Below are 5412 nucleotides of genomic sequence, written 5' to 3'. Positions count from 1 at the left end.
AAATACTTGAATTGTATTTTCTACTGTTGGCGATTTTATCTTGTCTGAAATTGTCATATTCTTTTCCTAGAGCGATAAAGAAAGTCAAGATGCATAGAACTGCCACCTATGTAAAGTAGGGAATAAAAAGTTTTAAAGTGTCAAACAGACACAACTGGCAAGTTGACAAGCAGAAAATCCAATGCTATAATTATTAGTCAAAACACACAAGACATTTTCTCTGAATGGTGGGATGTCATTTATAGTCTATCTATATGAACTTTTTTTTATATGGGAAAATATTTCTCATATTGTTGTTTAATATTACAAATGTCATTCAAATACTGATGGCATTCCTTTTTGGTTGTGTTGCTAAAAGAAAAAACCTGAAAGTGGTTGAGAAAGCTTTTTGGACGAGTTGTTTCAGTTGTTGTCCAGTCTGTAACAGAGTCTTGGTTTTTGTGACACAAGTACCAGACTTTTATTTACGTGGTTGAAAGTGACACCATCTAAAAGGGAGAAACTTTCCATTTTGTACCAAAGTTTAAGCAGTTGGAGGTCAAAGTGAAAAAGAAAACGGCTCTTCCAATTTTACCTTTTATTGCAAAAGCAATACGATCTTTCAAGTTTGCTCTTTCAACTATTTTTGTAAAAAGACTTGAGAATTTTTATAACAAGTTGGTTTGTTTGATTGGTTACTCGCAGTAGTTGGAATTTCGATGGGAAGTGTAACAAGTCATTTGTCACGTTGTGTGTATATCTATGTATCCTGTTCATCACTAGGAAAGAAATGGGAACGCTTTTTGTGGAAACACGATGATTTTCTAAGGAGAGTACGAGTATCTATACTAGGTTTTCTATTCCAGGAACCAAGTTGATATGTCTTTATAGAGTTGTTTTTACATGGTGAGGTAACTAGTTGAGAATTTCTTTTGCTCGAAAGAAATAAAAGGGTGTAACTACTTTTGTATAGTCAACTGCAAACTGTTCTTAACGATAATTCTGTCAATTTTAAACTTGCGACTATGTTTTGGAAAACGCTCAATCACTGCAAGTAATACCCAACTATGATTGCTGCTTCCAACTCAGTAGAGTCTTTCTTTTTTGGAGTTGTTTCAAAACAAAGTTGTGTATGTTTACACAACGACTCTTCATCCCTTTTTTGTTGAATGAGAAAACTACAAGCTAGGGAATGGTGCTAGAAGGTTGACTTGATATTTTTCCCATACAACTTGCGAAAGTTTGATGGTTGTTACTTTTTCAGCAACGTACAACTGCAACCATGTTGGGACCAAGGTTCAAAGAATAATCATCCAATCATTTGAAATGTTGAGGACATCATGTAGAGTTTGAAATTTTTGTTGTACTTTTGTGTCAAAGGACAAGTTATTCAAGTAGTAACTCAACTTTTAGGTTACATTTTTTTGAGTGTTTTTTGTTCTATTTTTTCACAAATAGTCTTGCCTTGTCAAGTAGAAGAGAGAGAGAGGAGGGGTGTGAGGGTTTATCCTCTTTTTTTTATTGTATAGAGCTATGAACTCTTCTTCTTTATGTGTGTGTGTATACAATAGGGAGCATTGCAAATGTTCTCTCCTTTTGAAACTTTGCTTTTGAGGAGAGTTTCGACCTCACTATGAAAGTTTGAAGGAGCTTTGACAAATGTTCTCTCCTTTTGAAACTTTGCTTTTGAGGAGAGTTTCGACCTCACTATGAAAGTTTGAAGAGTTTTGACCTTTTGAGTTGTTTTTATTGAGTGTATCCCCTCACACAAGAGTGACAATTAGGAAGATGGGTTTATTTTCTAGACACTCGTATATCTATATATATATATATTTGTAGTGTAAAACAAGAGAGAGATGGTTTTTTTGAGAGGGGTTTAAAAGCTAGGTTTTTATTGTTTGTATAATAAAAAAAGAGTGTTGGTTTGTTTTCCTTTTGTTGAGTTTCAAACTGTTTTGTTGCCACGTGTCATCATTTGATTCATCTCAAAAGCCCGCGCAACGAACCGTCACTTTTGGCTTTTCAAATAGCATTTTTTTCCAGAAAAATGAAGCCAGACAGACAAGAAGAAAACCACTTTTACTAGTTTTCAAAGACGAGTAAAGTGGAGTGATATGCAAAAGTTGAATGGCTTTATGTATGGATGAAGATGATGTTTGAATTTGGGAGTGGGGGAATCCCTGAATGGGGGTAGTCCCTTTCCAATGATACATGATTTGTAATCCATCTTTGCCATTGATTTCAAAACTGTGCTAATCAGATTGGTTTCAAAAGAGAAAGAAAGAAGAAGGATGTTGAAGATGTGCTTGTGCGTACTGCATAGATGGATGTATGTATGTATGTATGTATTTGCGTGTCTTTATGTCTCCTCTTTTTCTTTGTCTCTTTTGGAATTTTTTCTGTATACTGCATGTTGTGATGTATATAGTATGGTTAGGAGTTGATGTATTAAACTACCGATGATTTGGTAATGTTATTTTGATTCAAAAGTATGAATATAGTTTCCATCTTGATGAGTTAGAGATTATTTGGCTTGAATTTTTATTCGCCGCTCATCTTTATAGAATGGACTATATGTTTTTTGTCTTTTTGAAGGAAACCTCTGCTACTCTATTTTCCTTTATGTATTGTCATGATTTCATTTTTGTGTGAATCACAGTACTGAATGTAAAATAGTAAGTAGTATTTTAGAGATGTATTTTCTTCCAACAAGACAAAGGAATGAAACAAAGGATGGTTTTTTCAATGATGAATGTTATAGATGGATCCCATCTGTTGTGTTTTGGGGTTTCATTGAGACGTTTATTATTCGAAAGAAAAAAAGTAAAATTTCCATCTTTTCCAGTTTAGGAAAAGAGGAAGAGGAAGAAAAAAGGTGAAAATTCCACCAAAATTGTGTACGACACAAAGATACAATTTTTTGACTCATGGACGTACATTTTATGTGTGTATATTCATGTTGTTTCTATTGTGCTGTTTTTGTGTGTATATCAACAATTTTGTGGACATTTTCTCTCTTTTCTTTGTGTTGTATATACATGATACCCCGTTGATCCTGCGGGTCGCGTATGCTTGTCTCAAGGATTAAGCCATGCAAATGCCAGTATAAGCCACATGGATGGCGAGACTGTGAATGGCTCATTAAAACAGTTATAATCTACACAATGTTAGTTTGTTATATGGATAACCCTAGTAATGCTAGAGCTAATACATGCCCTATTTCCATTTTTGGGAATTGCACTTATTAGTGGTCCTACTTTACACTTTTCCTGTCACAGGGTTTAGTGTTGAATGTTGAATCATGATAATTTTGTGGATTGATAGTATTTGTACTATTGACGCATTGTTTGAATATCTGCCCTATCAACTTTTGACGGTAGGATTGAGGCCTACCGTGGTGTTGACGGGTAACGGGGAATTAGGGTTCGATTCCGGAGAGGGAGCCTGAGAGATGGCTACCACATCCAAGGATGGCAGCAGGCGCGCAAATTACCCAATCCTGACACAGGGAGGTAGCGACAAGAAATACTGATAGATAACACTAAGTGTTATTTTATTGGCATGACGTTTATGTAAACGCGTAACGAAGTAACGATTGGAGGGCAAGTCTGGTGCCAGCAGCCGCGGTAATTCCAGCTCCAATAGCGTACACGAACGTTGTTGCAGTTAAAACGCCCGTAGTCTGAACTGTGAGATGTTTTTCATTTTACTCTTTTTTTTGAAAGAGTACGAATGGATGACACTCATTTTGAAATGAATGTTTGGATTGATCTTGATTGATTGATTTTTGACATTGATTTTGATTTACTGTGAAAAAATTAGAGTGTTTCAAGCGCTTCTTGTGAAAGTATAGCTTAGCATGGTATAATAGTATTTATGTATTGATAAGACTTTAGTAGGAAGTTTTATTGATTGAAAATGCATCAATAGGGGTAGTTGGGGCCATTTGTATTCCCTAGTCAGAGGTGAAATTCTTGGATTTTTGGAAGACGAACAGTTGCGAAAGCGTTTGGCAAGGATATTCCCATTGATCAAGGACGAAAGTTAGGGGATCGAAGACGATTAGATACCGTCGTAGTCTTAACCATAAACGTTGCCATCTTAAAGATGGTGTATTGACAATTCAATCGTACATCCTTTTTATTCGGGAAACCAAAGATTTTGGGTTCTGGGGGGAGTATGGTCGCAAGTCTGAAACTTAAAGGAATTGACGGAAGGGCACCACCAGGAGTGGAGCCTGCGGCTTAATTTGACTCAACACGGGGCAACTTACCAGGTCCGGACATGATCATGATTGACAGATTGATAGCTCTTTCTTGATTTTATGGGTGGTGGTGCATGGCCGTTCTTAGTTGGTGGAGTGATTTGTCTGGTTAATTCCGTTAACGAACGAGACCTTTTCCTGCTAACTAGTTATATTGTATGTGAAGATATACGATATATACTTCTTAGAGGTACTATTCGTTTTTCACGGATGGAAGTTTTAGGCAATAACAGGTCTGTGATGCCCTTTGATGTCCTGGGCTGCACGCGGGCTACACTGATGCGATCAAATAGTTGTAAGAGACCATTTCTGAGAAGAGTATGGCAAACTTTGAAATTGCATCGTGCTTGGGATTGAATACTGTAACTGTATTTATGAACGAGGAATTCCTTGTAAACGCGAGTCATCAACTTGCGTTGAATACGTCCCTGCCCTTTGTACACACCGCCCGTCGCTCCTACCGATTGAACGATCCGGTGAAGCGTACGGCTTGTTTTATTTTTTGATTTGAAAGGGTAAGATGAAAAGTACGTTGAACCTTATTGTTTAGAGGAAGGAGAAGTCGTAACAAGGTTTCCGTAGGTGAACCTGCGGAAGGATCATTCACAGTTGGAAGGTATATGGATAGGTTGATGTGAGAGAGGTATATAATGGGTGGAGAAAGGGAAGAGTGAGGAAAGTATGCGAGTATTTTCTAAACTTTCTTTATCGATGTATATCTATTTTTCTATCTATCTATCTATATATATCTTATATACACCCTGTGCACTGCACGAAAGAAAGGAAGGAAGAAAGAGAGAGAAAAAGAGAAGAGAGAGAATGCAGAGAAAAACCAGAGAAAAAAAAGAAAAAGAATGAAAGAAAAAGAGAGAGAAAAATAATCTTTCTCTATTTCTCATCATTTCTCATCATTTCGCATCATTTCTCGTTATTTCTCTATTTCTATTTATTTCTCTATTTCTCATTATCTTTTTCTTTTTCTCTCTTTTTATTTTCCTCTCTATTATCCATTTTCTCCCTTTTTGAGAGTATGTTACCAAAAATAGAAATAATCTAAAAATAGCAACTACAAAATAAAGCTCTCAACGGTGGATATCTCGGCTCTCTTTACGATGAAGAACGCGGCAAAAAGCGAAATGTAGTGTGAACTGCAAGTTTTCGTGAATCAT

The 5412-nt window shown here is 36.3% G+C and overlaps 1 non-coding gene across 1 annotated transcript, besides 2 other annotated features; it reads left to right on the top strand.

The window, feature by feature from the left end:
* The first annotated feature begins 3022 nt into the window (after nt 1-3022).
* Gasu_nc0100 lies at nt 3023-4848 on the top strand. Its single transcript, XR_009833501.1, has one exon. It is a non-coding gene; the product is annotated as an 18S ribosomal RNA (ribosomal RNA).
* Nucleotides 4304-4561: a sequence feature (Protein overlapping with rRNA (Gasu_63840, EME25959.1) was converted to a misc_feature.).
* Nucleotides 4627-4749: a sequence feature (Protein overlapping with rRNA (Gasu_63840, EME25959.1) was converted to a misc_feature.).
* Nucleotides 4849-5412: the final 564 nt, after the last annotated feature.

Source organism: Galdieria sulphuraria, assembly GCF_000341285.1.
Source record: "Galdieria sulphuraria unplaced genomic scaffold scaf_205, whole genome shotgun sequence".
Taxonomy (NCBI): Eukaryota; Rhodophyta; class Bangiophyceae; order Galdieriales; family Galdieriaceae; genus Galdieria; species Galdieria sulphuraria.
Note: the sequence above shows the minus strand (reverse complement) of the source record. Positions and strands in the feature narration are given on the sequence as shown.